Here is a 14,041-nt window from a genome sequence, read left to right as displayed (position 1 = left end):
GAGTTTCAGCCTCCAGCATAATTTTTAAGGTCCTAACCCATCCCCAATTCCAAATATAGAAACGCAGAGCAAAAAGGTTTAAGATCTCCGAACTTGGCAACTTTTAAGACTCGAGGACTTCAATTCCCAGAATTCCCTATCCGGTGGGCCACAGGTCTTTAACTGCCAAGATTGGAAACCACACACACACACACACACACACACACACACACGGCTCTTAACCTTTCAAGACCTCAGATCACCAAGAATAATTCCTAATTGCAAGATGGCACAGATCCCAGATTAATGTTAGGAGGAAGAGGAGAGGAAGAGGAAGAAGGAGAAGGAGGAGGAGAAGAAGATTATTCACTGAATATTCTTCATTGAGAGAATACAAGGTCTGGACATACTTAGAGAGGGTTGAAAATTCATTGCCACTACTTTTAAGGGGTCTTTGACTGAAGGATAATTGTCTCATTCCTTCTGCCTTCGAAAGACCCAAAGACCACGCAGACCAAGTGAAAGGCGCGAGAGGCAACATTTGCAAGTGGATAATTAGAATAAATTTAATCGAAATTTAAGTGGGAGCCCTTTCATTCTGGCAGAAGACAGCACCGAACCACCTGTTAACCTGCTGTAAGGAAAATCGTGCAGGAAGTCACCAGATCCTGGTTTCAAACCACAGCAAGCCGTGATTTTAGAATTCCTGGGACTCCTGCAGGGGTGAAATCCAGGGAGATGAGGTGGACTTTCCACCAACTCCTGATGGGAACCCAAAGACACGTCAGGTGGCCTTAAAACTCCCTGAAAGAAACATATCCACCTGTGTGAGGTCATTACATCACTTCTGCCCTTGGCCCGTAATTATGAAAGACGTGATCCCATCAACACCAGCTCCCCACCCCCACCCCCACCCCCCGAAGGTCTTTCCACCAAAGGAAAAGTGTGTCTCCTTGGGTTTGACTGGAATTCCGGGATTCCCAGCGATGACGACCAGCTACCACGAGGGCCATGAATTTTAAATTGTAGCCCTTGTGCTCTCAGGCCTATCATGTGGCCACACACATGCGGCAATATAGGAAGAAATGTAGAGTAGTTGAAGGTCCAAGGAAAAAGGAGATGCTTATAGAGTAACACAGTTGGAAGGGGCCTTGGAGGTCTTCTAGTCCAACCCTAACCCTCTACCACTTCAGACAAAGGGTTATCCAATCTCTTCTTAAAAAACTTCCTGTGTTGGAGCATTCACAGCTTCTGGAGGCAAGTTGGGTTGGGCAGCCCCCATCCTGTTTGGGGGTCAAGATGAACCGTGTGGTTGGTGTGTGTGTGTGTGTGTGTGTGTGAGAGAGAGAGAGAGAGAGAGAGAGAAATGATTCCCTGATAACCTCAGACAAGGCTGGGCTTCTGCATCAGGGGAAGAAGAGACAAGATGCTCGGGATACGCGAGAAGTGGGCACTTAATTAACCTCATTCGCTTAACACAGTGTTTCTCAACCGTGGCGACTTTCAGTCCTGTGGACTTCAACTCCCAGAATTCCCCAGCCAGCTATGCTGGCTGGGGGATTCTGGGAGTTGAAGTCCAAAGGACTGAAAGTCGCCAAGGTGAGAAAGACTGGCTTAACACATCCATCCAAGCTGCAGATGACAAGTCAGCCGGTGCTCGGAATGGATGACAGGCCTGGGCAAGGATGGCAAATATGTCACACGTGTTTTTGGAGGCTCCTCTGCGGCACTCCGCTTTCAAACAAGGGCCCCTGGCAAGCGGAACCGGCCTGTCCGGCTGGTTTTCTAGAGTGCGGCTGGGACTTTAAAAAAACAAAACACCCAACTCCCGGTAAGTGGAAAACCCAGTCAGAGCTTCCTAGGCCTCCAGTGGACATTCTTTCCTTTGGCTGAAAAACATTTTTAATTAGTTTATAATATAGCACAGAAAAAAAAATACAAAAGAAAATAGTAGGGGAAATAGGGAAGGGAAAAGTAAGGGAAAGAAAAAGGGGGAAATTAATAAAAAAAGGCACTGACTTCCAACTCCCTTTGGTGCAGTAAAATAATCTATTTATCTATCTCTCTCTCTCTCTCTCTCTCTCTCTCTCTCCTCTCTCTCTCTCTCTCCATCTTTATCTAGTCGAACCTCCTGAAAAGTTCACTTAACATAAATTTCTCGCTCAGCAACATAAATTGGTGGGGGGGGGGAGCTCGGTGGTGGCCGTAAGCTGAGGACTAGCTCTTCTTCCAGACTCCCGAAATGCTATTAAAGTAAGCTGACACTGAAGCAGATCATCTCGTCCGGTTTTGTGTCTGATCTGCCTGGAGAGGTTGACCCATCTGCCTGGAGGATCTGGCCGAGTTGGAGAACTTTTCCCCAAATCCATAATTTTTGTTTTTGGGGGCTATTTTGTTTTTGTTTTTTGCCAGGCTGCCCCCAACATCTTCTCAAGACTCCTAAAGCTCATATTATCTCCCTCCAACCCCTAAGTGAGGATCCCTCTTCTACAATGACCCCTTTGGCAGAGGAAGCAAACCGGGCGTTGAGTAACCTCAAGCTTTGACCCACGTCCTGAGCAGCCGGCAGGTGAAAAATGGAGGACCATCCTTTGCTTTTCTCCCTCTCTTGGGGAAAATCTCCACACCTGGCAGGCTCTGAAGGGCATTGAAGATCCCGACAGTGTGGTTGTCCAAAGAAGAAGAAGAAAGGAAGAAAAGGAGAGGAGAGGAGGGAGAAAGAAAGAGAGAAAGACAGAGGGAAAAGTAGGAAGGAAAGAAGGAAGGAGGAAGGAAGGAAGGAAGGAGGAAGGAAGGAAGGAAGGAAGGAAGGAAGGAAGGAGAGGAGGGGAAGGGAGGGAGGGGAGGGAGAAGTAAGTAAAAAGAGAAGGAGAGAGGGAAAGGAAGGAAGGAAAGAAGGAAGGAGGAAGGAAGGAGAGGAGGGAGGGAGGGGAGGGAGAAGTAAGTAAAAAGAGGAGGAGAGAGGGAAAGGAAGGAAGGAAAGAAGGAAGGGGAAGAGTTAGGAAGGGGAGGAAGGAGAGGAGAAAAGAAAAAAAGAAAAACACTGGCTGTTCTTGCAGTTAAATTACTCTTTGGAGGAGAAGCAGAATTCCGTTCTGGTGAGTCAGACTTCAGCAGCCGGGATCCAGCCTGCATTTCTGACTGCAGAAGGGGGACTGGATTGTGTGTGTGTGTGTGCGTCTCTCTGTGTGTGTTTTGCAAAGGGTGCAGTGCTTTTCCAAGAAAATAACACCGTTTGGAAACCAATGCTGGCGGGAGACGCCGCAGCTGGAAAGGACAAAATGGAATTAAATTCACGATCTGTTTGGTATCTTCAAGGCAGGCTGCACCACGCCAGTACCTGACCCACTATTTGGAAAAAAATTATCCAACTGGATTGGAAGATTGCTTTTGGGGGGGGGGGGGCAGTAGAGGGAGGTGTGTGTGTGTGTGTTGGGGGGGGGGAACCCGCTTAGCCCAACCACCTGGGGCAAATTTCCCCCTTAAAGCCAATCCCCGAATTGCAAAGTGGAAAATACATTTGTCGCTTGGGCCTTTTCTCCCTGCGAGAGACATTGTTGCGCAACACAAATTTCGGGAAACATTCCCAAGTTTTTTTTGTTTTGTTTTTTTAAAGGAAGAAGAAGCAGCTGGCCACTCCCTTTCCCTCGGTTTCCCGAATATTAAGATAATGCAGTCATTCCTCTTGCAGGCATGGTCTTCAAAAGCCCTGGTTTGCTTGAAGCTAGTTGGTTAAATAAACTACAATCGTAGAGGCTCGGCTGAGGCGGCCATCCGCAAAGCAGACTCTGTCAATCACCTGGACCAGTGTTTCTCAACCTTGGCAACTTGAAGATGTCCGGACTTCAACTCCCAGAATTCCCCAGCCAGCATTCGCTGGCTGGGGAATTCTGGGAGTTGAAGTCCGGACATCTTCAAGTTGCCAAGGTGAGAAACACTGTTCTAACCACTGGGAAGGAAGGGAGGGAGGGAGGGAGGGAGGGAGGGAGGGAAGAAGGAAGGAAGGGAGGGAGGGAGGGAGGGAGGGAATGCTGGCTGGGAATTTCTGGAGTTGAAGTCCGGACATCTTCAAGTTGCCAAGGTTGAGAAACACTGACCTGGACGGAGGTTATACAAGGTGCCAATCCAACCATAGTTCACTAGCCAGAATACAGACAGCCCTCGACTTACGACTTGCATTTGAGCCCGAAATTTCCTATTGCTGAGAAAGACTAAGTGAGTTTTGCCCCCTTTCAGGAACCTGTCCTTGCCACGGTCGTTACACCGAATCCATGCAGTTGTTACGCGAGTGACACGGTCGCTAAGGCGAACAAAGCAGACTTGGGCAAGTGGTGCGGCTTCAAAATCCGCCGCAAGCCCAATTTTAATGCTCCCACTTTGCAACTATGAAAATCTTCGGGTCAGAAAGAAGCAGGGAAACAAGGAGGAGGCAACGATGTGAGAAACTTTAAATTGCCATCCTTGTTAACCTGATGAAAACAAACAGTGTTTGGTGAACGTTTTTCCCCCCCCACTTTCAAGAAGGCAAAAAAGAAATAAATTGGCAGTGGAGAGACCACAGATAAGAAGAGGCTGTTTAACCAACTCCTTCCAGCAGCATCAGAAAACAAAAATCATATATAAATGTTCTTACATTCGACTTGCAGCACACATTATTTTAGCGGGCAGCTTTAAATCCCCTAAATTAATTTCGAGAGCCAGCGCTAAGTAAGAGCCCGTGTATCTCCTTGGGCTTTTGTTAGAACATGCTCATGGGTAGCAAACTGTGAAGGAAATGTTGTAATTAGAGGTTAAATTAATCCCTGACAGACAAGAGGCTTAGTAAATCCAGAACCTCGTCAAAAGGCAGCCAGGGAAACTTGCTACTCGGGCAGGATGGGAGACAAAGCCACCAAGAGGTGGGTTGCAAGGCATTTTGGCCAAGCCTGACAGACGTCTCGAGACAGAGCTAAAAAGGGGAGTGTCAAAAATCCACTTAAACGGTCTCTTCTCCACCCTCTCCACCAGCTGAATGGCAACACAGCCTTAAAACGGCTGGCAACCTTCTCAAGACAGAATATCACAGGTGACAGATTAACAGAGTTAGAAGGAACCTTGTAGGTCATCTAGTCCAACCCAGGTTTTGCTTGGGCCCCATAACAGTTGGTAGGTAGCCAACTATTCATTGGCTTAGCTTGGAGCATTCCAGCTTTATTTATTTACCTCTTAAATCAGTTTGCTTGTTTTGTTTAACTAATTCCAATTATTTCATTCTAAACCTGACGGCTGCAAAATGCCCACAGGAGACCGGAGAGGTGATCTTCAAACATTCTGGACATGGGAGAAAGAAGACACTTAAATCCAAAAGTGTGTGTTTTTCTTCCACGGTTCCAGATTTAAACCCCAGAATGGTGAAATTAGGGTACCCTAGAACAGAGGGTCTCCAACCTTGGCAACTTGAAGACTTTGTGAACTTTTTGCTGGCTGAGGAATTCTGGGGTTCAGTTGACTTGACCAGAGACCATGGCAACCTCAACTTCAAAAAAAGAAATGCCCAACTTCAACTCAACAAAATATTGTGTTTCTCTTTCTTCTTTTGAAACACCTGTTTTTCTTTTGTTTTAAATGCCAGGCTCTTTTCTAATAAACATGTTAAGCCTTTAACAAATACTTCCAAACGTCTCCTCAAAATATCTTCACTATATTCTCCTATAAGAGCAAGGTGTTTAACTATACATTATAATCTGAAAAAGTCAAACCAGAACCTCAATATGAATTATGAAGCCAGATCAAGGCCGCCTCTTGATCTTCAGGGCTCCATGTAAGTTCATAATGGTCCACGCCTAGAATTCTTGAGCCATCCTGAGCGGTGAATAATGCTCTGTCCGTCTTTGCCCTCTGCTCCCCCAAAACACATAAGCAAACCTTCCTGTGAATGATGGGAGTTGAAGTCCATCACATCAGGAAAAGTTAGTCTGGGAACTTTGTAGGCTTTTTTCTGGAGATGCTGATAGGCATGGAACATCACCTGTGACCACGCTTCATCAAAACATCCCCTCTTGTCAACAACCAGATAGAATTCCTTGTACACTTCTGAGGAACCTCAGGATATCAAAGGTCATAGCAACTTCACTTATTAGGCCAGTCCATGTAGAGTGGAGTGGAGTGGAATGGATGGAATATGGAATATTATGAATAGAATAGAATAGAATAGAATAGAATAGAATAGAATAGAATAGAATAGAATAGAATAGAATTCTTTACTGGCCAAGTGTATTTGGACTCACAAGGAATTTGTCTTCGGTGCATTAATTGAAGTTTGTTGGTAAATCACAAGTGGCTTGGTGCACACAACACAGCATGGCTAAGCCAAATAAAGGCAATAGTGGTGTAACAAGCTATTTTGGCCCCCGTTTGAGTTCCAACTTCTATGCTAAACCACCATGCACTTGGTTTATTTATAGCTAAGCTCAATAAATGTATCCACCCATTAGCTCATTATCGCTGAACGAACAAATCATAGCCTTCCTCAGATCGTGGTTTAAGCTCAGCATATAACCCATTCATTCTGTCAACTGCATATATTCAAACCAACTCTGGGGTTCCCCCCCCCCACCAAACACGTAATGCAAGGAACGTCAACGGCCAATTCCCATCATTTCCACTCTCTCCGAAGCTCTGCAGCCGGAGCAAATGGCCTTGTGTGAGAATGTTTACACAACTCTAATAGCCCAGGACAGATTAAAAGCGTGTTGAGGTGCCGATCTCGGCCAAAGAGATTGGCTCATGCACACTGATTAGGAGGCCGAAGCAAGTTCAAGCATCGTTAACCCAAGATAACTGATTGTGTAAACACCTCCCCGGGATCTGACTTCCTTGGCTAAGTGAGCGGCAATAGGAAGGAGTTGGAGGGAGAGAAGGCCGGCTGCTCATTTCACCTGTTAAATTACTCCTGCTACTGTTTATATTCTACCGGCAAAATGTTAAATTGTAGATGCCCACTAGACACCTTCGGTTATTTTCATGTGGGTTTTGTTTTGTTTTTTAACACGGAGAACTTCTGCAGGCCTTCAAAGCAACAATGAACCTCCTGAGAATTCTTGGAACGCTCCAAGGCAAAGAAACCAATGTTAGGGTTCATAAAATCTTTCTTTGTTGGCTTGTTTCCACGCCTTGAGGTGTTTGGCTGCTTTACACTCTGCGCTCAAGCCACGGTCTGCTCTCTTTCATGGGGATGGACTCTGTTGGGTTGACTTAAGCCATCCTGGCTTGCAAACCACGGATAACCTCAGTCAACCGTAGCTTTCTGTTGAATCGCTGCTGAAAACAAATAACGGTTTAATGAATAAACCAGGGTATCGGCTCTCTGGAGCAGCGGTCACCAACAGTGAATGAGCAGAATTCGCAGGAAATTAATAAAAGGGTTTTTTGTGGGGACCAGGAGTTTGCTTCGTCCTCTTGGGAAGCTTCGGTCAGAACAGCTAAGCCTTGGTTGAATAGCGAAATGTCTCCAAGGGGGGAAAAACACAAGGAACTCCAGCTGCCTTTTGGAAACCACCTTGGGTTCTCCATGTGTCCTTGACAGGTGAGACAAGACCAGGTGCATTGGGTAACAGCCTCATCATGAAGAAATACAAGATGACTTTCCACAAACTACTTTGAGAGAAGCTTCAGGGAAAGCACTGATCCAGACAAGGAGGTCTAGTTGTCCCATCTACGGTTGAAGACCAACATCTAGAGATCCAGCACTGGAATACAAGAAGATTCCTCTTCTCATCTCTAGGGCCTCACCTGGGCTGGCAATGCAAGGTAACCAACCCACGTTCAGCCTGGGGAATCCATGTCAGGAAACCCCCGTTATTGTGGCAGGACAAAAAAACCCCAGAATCTCATGGAATCGACTCGGCATTGGCTGAGGCGGCCATAAAATGCAGGCGATGGATTGTGACCTTCTCGGCAAAGAGGTCTGGTGTGTTTTTCGCCTGCTTCCTGTTTGGCTGGCAAGCAAAAATCCCGCCGTTCCCAGCAGATGCAACCGAGCCGCTCGAAAAAAAACCAACCAACCACATGAATTACAGAAACTCAGAAGCTCCGCTCTAAGTTACTCGACGATGTGTAGGTTGTACAACAAACCCCCAACGGTACAAGTGTTGGTTCCGTAGGTCGACCACATAATAACAGCTTTTTTTTAAAGAAGGGAGTAAGACACACGGGGTGAGTAGAAACAGGTCGTCTTCAAACTCAACTCAACTCCTGGGGACTGGACGTAAATATTCAGGAGCCGCCCGCCCACTATTGTCTTAGTGAAGGGGGTTTTTTGGCCATCACAACCCTGCTTAGTGCTCTTAGATCAGAGGCTGCCTCTGACTCGGTGATTTTCCAGAGGGAAAAAACCACCAGAAAATCTTACTGAACTTTAAGGACTTGGTTATAGGTCCCCTGCTTCCATGGGGTTGTTGAACAAATGGTCATAACTCAAGGACAACCTGGGTTATTAAAAACAATACCTCAGTCTGATGTTTCTATGCTGCCCAGAATCACCTTGTAGGGAGAGAAGGGTGACACACACACACACACACACACACACACACACACACAGGCCTTGTTGTATTCGGGTCTTTTCCCGTGTAAGATTGAGATTGTCTTGGCAATGTTTCGAAAACACCGGCCTGAGGATGGTGAGTGAGACCTCACCAAAACGTTGCCTACACAATCTCAATCGTACACAGGAAAAGACCCAAATTCAAGACCAGCATACCTACACCCGTGAAAATCTACGAAAACACACACACACGCACGCACACAGACATATTGTGTATGTGTGTGTCTGTGTGTGTGTGTTGCAGCATAACTATGGAATGCCTGGGCTGCTGAAATGAAAAGGAATTAATTATATCTATAGTGTCAAATTACAGTACTTTTGACAGTGATAGTGTGCATTTGGATTCAAGTTCGTGTGTGTGTGTGTGTGTTGTTCCAGCATTATTTTCACTTGACACTATTGATATAATTCATTCCTTTTCCTGTCTATACAGGGTTAGGATAAATAAATACCGGGCAACGGCAGGTTATCAGCTAGTATAAATAATAACATTAAAATGATCTCTCAACCATCGTTATTGGTAATTTCATCGATTTTTCAACTTAATGGGAGATTTTTAAATAATTTGAATGCGCGTGGCAGTCTTGAAGTCAATTCAAGTGCCTCTGTTCCGATGGGCCCTGGCTTGTGCATGTCATTATCCAAGGGGGGAAAACCCAGTTTTGGGTAAGTTGAGAAACACTGTCTAACACCCCCTTTGAAGGGGTGAGGGTGGGTTCACCCATGCTTTCACCCTCAATGGGAGTTGCTTGGCTTAGTCCTTGGCCTGTTGCGTTGAGCCAGCTGCGGCTTCATCAGCAGGCAATGGTTAATTAAACAGGCCATAGTTTAGCATGAGGTGGCGCAGTGGTTAGAGTGCAGTACTGCAGGCTACTTCAGCTGACTGCAGTTCGGCTGTTCAAATCTCACCAGCTCAAGGTTGACTCAGCCTTCCATCCAGGTGGGTAAAATGAGGACCCGGATTGTTGAGGGCAATATGCTGACTCTGTAAACCGCTTAGAGAGGGGCTGAAAGCCCTGTGAAGCGGTATATAAGTCGAACTGCTATTGCTATTGCTATCTTGACCATCTTAGCAATGATCGCAGGCAACTCCTATCCCCTTCTAATTCTCGTCAGACGAAGTAGAACCATGTTTTGGATTAACCACACATCTTTGACATTTGAGATGAGCACTGGCTAGACTGTGGTTTAAGAGGGGGGGGTGGAATGAATACTCTGTCCCTTTCTTTTCCAAGGAAACATGCAGGCCATGCTTTGAGCAAGTATGGGGAACCAGAAGTCTTCCCCGGTTTTCTTGGCTATGCTCCAAGTATCCTGTCTACCCGTAGAAGTCAGAAATGGCAATATTCAATCAGCCACCGATATATAAGGTTGTAGCAATAGAAGAGGATATCTGTAGCTCAGGATTGAACTGTGCGGTTCTCGGTTGTTTTCCTGATGATGTTTCATTACCCTACAAGGAACATCATCAACGCTAGAAGGGGTTTGTATACAACAGACGGCAAACCTTTCTCCCATCTAGCACTGATGATGTTCCCTAGTTGGGTCATGAGATGTCTGCAAGAAAATAGCCAAGCTCAGCACCAAGAACCCCATAGTTCTCCTCCTCCTCCTCCCCACCACCATCACCACCACCCCCTTCTAGCACTGATGATGTTCCCTAGTTGGGTCATGAAATGTCTGCAAGGAAACAGCCCAGCTCAGCATGAAGGACCCCACAGTCATTCTCCTCCTCCTCCTCATCCCAGGTATCTGGATAACTTACAAAGCCACCCCAATCCAGGATAAGACAATGTAAACCGCCAACCAAGTTCTTTCAAACGTCACCAATCTATCTCAAGCCCCCCCCAATGGTTTCCTCCCCCCACAAACCGACCGACCCCATTGTCCCATTTCAAAGGGGACCAAAGGGACTCTACCTCATTCGACTCCGCTTCTCCGCCACCGCAGATGGACAAGCCTTTGGTGCTTGGATGCCAGCTGCAGAATCTCTGCCAGCTTTCTCTAAATTTAAGATGCACGGCGCCAAGAGGAAGATTCCCCAGGTTTTCTTTTTTTTTAAAAGAGCCATGTAAAATCTCTGGGAAAGGAAGAGCCCCCCCCCCCCCCGCCCAGATATTTCTTTTACAGCTGACTGGTGCTGCCTTGGTTATCTGTCAATAGCCCTGGAGAATGTTGTTGTTGTTATTATTATTATTATATTATTATTATTATTAAAAGAGAGCTGGTTGGTATTGTGCTGAACTACGCTAACCAACTTGGCATCGTCCGTAGACATCTGGGGCCCCCAATTCAGACTCAGCAATCTCGCTGCTCCAACAAACACCCGGCGTTTTTCTGCTTGGATAAGACGTTTGAGTTGGGTTGGTTTTTTTTTTAGTAAGATCCATTATGTCCATATCAACATTTATGGCACCAAAATAACTGCTCGAGAGCCCCAGGGGTCTGTGTGTGTGTGTGTGTGTGTGTGTGTGTGTGTGTGTGTGTGTAAAGCATGCTCCTTTTAAATGTAAGCTTCTCCCCCCCCCCTTTTTAAAAAATAAAATGAAAATAATCAATGTTGATATAAACTAGTTGGAAGCAGGGGGTGAAATGCTCTGAAGTCCGCTATACCACGGTTCGGTTCGCAACCGCAGGTGCACCGCAGGGGGCTGGGGAAGGAGGTTGAAAGAAAGCCCTTTCTGTCTCTGCAGAGGGGAGTAGAACATGAAGGGGGGGGAGCAGCTGTGCCGCGTGATTTAGATTCGCTGGAAAGGAGGAGGTCCCTGCTTCCCAGCGAGTATAAATCGTGCAGCACGACTGATTGTCGCACAGCTCATCGTCGGAGCTACCGGTTCCCCTGAACAAATAATTTTTAAAAATGCTTAAAAAGGTTTCCAAAAAGTCCTGGCAATCAGCTGTGGCCCCACAATTTCTAGCATCCTCTGACGGTAGCATTTCTCCACCGGTTGGAAAGCCCGACAAAGCCATCTTTTAATCTGCAATGTATTTGTTGTTATTTCTCCATCAGGTTATTCCGGAAAACCAGGTAGCGATGATGGCTAATGACTAATTGGGGCCGTCACGGAAAGGTGGAGGAGAGGGAAACTTAGCAATAGGATGTTATTCGTTCCTTAAATGAGCCAGTGGCCAACTTGGGTAGAACTAGAAATCTGTGGCACATTATTTGACCTATTTTAGAATGAATGAATGAGCTGGAAAGGACCGTCCGTGAGGTCTTCTAGTCCAGCCCCCTATTTATCATCTTGGCTACTTTAGGACTTGCGGACTTCAACTCTCCCAGAATTCCCCGGGCAGCATAGTTGGCTGGGGAATTCTGGGAGTTGAAGTCCACACGTCTTTAACGTTACCAACACTGAGAAATACTTAAATATTGTTGTGGCCTGGCTTGAATAGATCTCGCCACAGAACAAGTTCTCCTCGGCTTTACGACCACAACTGAGCTCCACATTTCCGTTGCTAAGTGAGACATTTAAATGAGTTTTGCACCACTTTATGACCTTTCTTGACACAGTTTTTAAGTAAGCAACACTGCAGTTAATTGAATAACACGGTTGTTAAATGGATCTGGCTTCCCCATGGACTTTGCTTGTCCGAAGGTCGTCAAACGGGATCATGTGACCCCAGGACTCCCCAACCGTCATAAATACAAGCCAGTTGCCAAGCCTCCGAAATTTGATCACAGTGGGGACACTTCAATGGCTGTAGTATGAAAAAAAAATGGTCATAAGTTATTTTTTTCATCTGGCGGTATTTCTTCGTTTTTCTAATATTGGGCAAATATATATTCTCCTGCTGTTAAGACATGTAATCTCTCTATATAAAAGCCAAATACCACTCATTCATCACAAAATCTCCAGAACCATCAAACCTACAAACTTGAAATTTGGCATGGACGTTCCTCTTGGCTTCTAGGTGTTCGCTAAGAAAGGGTTTTTCGAAATGACCATCAGATCATTAGTAGTTCTTATACAATAATTAACATGATCTGATGCTAAGGTGTTCTACTCTCCCCCTCCCCACCTGAAAAGAACTCTGTTCCGACTGCCAGTTGCCTCACATTCTGTTACCATCAGTTCAAACTGGCAGACGTTCCACGCCTTCACTCAGGAGCGGCCTGGGGCTCCTTACAGTACTAAACGTCAGTACCTCTACAATAGGTCTACACCTTCCACCCATGGAACCGTTTCTGGACTCAAGGCAGCGGGAGAGAGATTCCCTTATGTGTTTCAATCACTGACCACCACTGAGCCAACGGATTAAACCGGAGTGAAACCAGATTTCCCGATCACATAGTTCCGTCGCGAAGCACAGGGTGTCAAGCTAGAGTTAAATATATACTTTCCTTCACAGGTTTTGGCCAACGTTATACCTAATAAAAAACAGTTCAGGTTTAAAGTCTCCACGTTTTCCTATCATCTTTTCTAACCACTTTTTTTTTTTCTGTGCTGCCATAACTTCATGAACTGTGGTTAAGTCAAGGACTGCCTGTGTAGATCTGACCGGCCAACAAGTTAGCAAGAAGTCAAGACATTTCCACGTCCCTGGCCTTGCAAACCCTTTTCAAAGGCTCATCGTCCCCTGGCAGCAGCTGGAGAAGAAAACATGATTTGAATCGGGAGAACCTTTTTAAGTGCAGCTGATTTCCTCCGCTGGTCTTTTGCAATCCTGAACCAGAAAGGCCTGTTTCTACACGGTATGTTCCTACCCTACGCGGTGCCAGAGGAAATCCAGCATTTCTCCACTCCAGAGGATAAGCAACAAATGAATTCCGAATCTTGTCAAGGTTTACAAACAGAAAACCACAAGTGTTTTCCACACGCAATAGCAATAGCCCTTAGACCAGTGTTCTCAACCTTGGAGACTTTAAGTCCTGTGGACTTCAACTCCCAGAATTCCCCAGCCAGCTATGCTGGCTGGGGGATTCTGGGAGTTGAAGTCCACAGGACTTAAAGTCGCCAAGGTTGAGAAACACTGCCTTAGACTTATTCAACGCTTCCCAGCGCTTTACAGTCCTCTCCGAGGGGTTTACGGAGCCAGCCTCTTGCCCTCAACAATCCGGGTCCTCATTTGACCCACCTCGAAAGGAGGGAAGGCTGATTCAACCTTGAGCCTAGTGAGATTCGATCTGCCAAATTGCAGTCAACCGGCAGTCAGCAGAAGCAGCCTGCAGTACCGCACTCTGACCACTGGGCCACTGCGGCTCATAAACACAAAGACTTGGGGAGCCCCCGGAAGTTTGAATCTATGGTTTATTTTCAGAACTCAAAGAACTTGCTTTGATGTGACAGATGAGCCTCAAATGTCTGTTGCTGAACAAGACGGTTTTTTTTTTTAAAAAAAAAATAAGATTTTATTGGTAAAACGAAAATACAACATCCATAACTTGTAAAAAACAATACAACTACATTTCGAGATATCCCCATACTATCAAATCATATAAACATCAAAGGTTAGGTATCTATTATTCCCTTCCCTCCC

The sequence above is a fragment of the Thamnophis elegans genome, chromosome 12 (genome assembly GCF_009769535.1).
Source record: "Thamnophis elegans isolate rThaEle1 chromosome 12, rThaEle1.pri, whole genome shotgun sequence".
NCBI lineage: Eukaryota > Metazoa > Chordata > Lepidosauria > Squamata > Colubridae > Thamnophis > Thamnophis elegans.
This window is presented reverse-complemented; position numbering follows the sequence as displayed.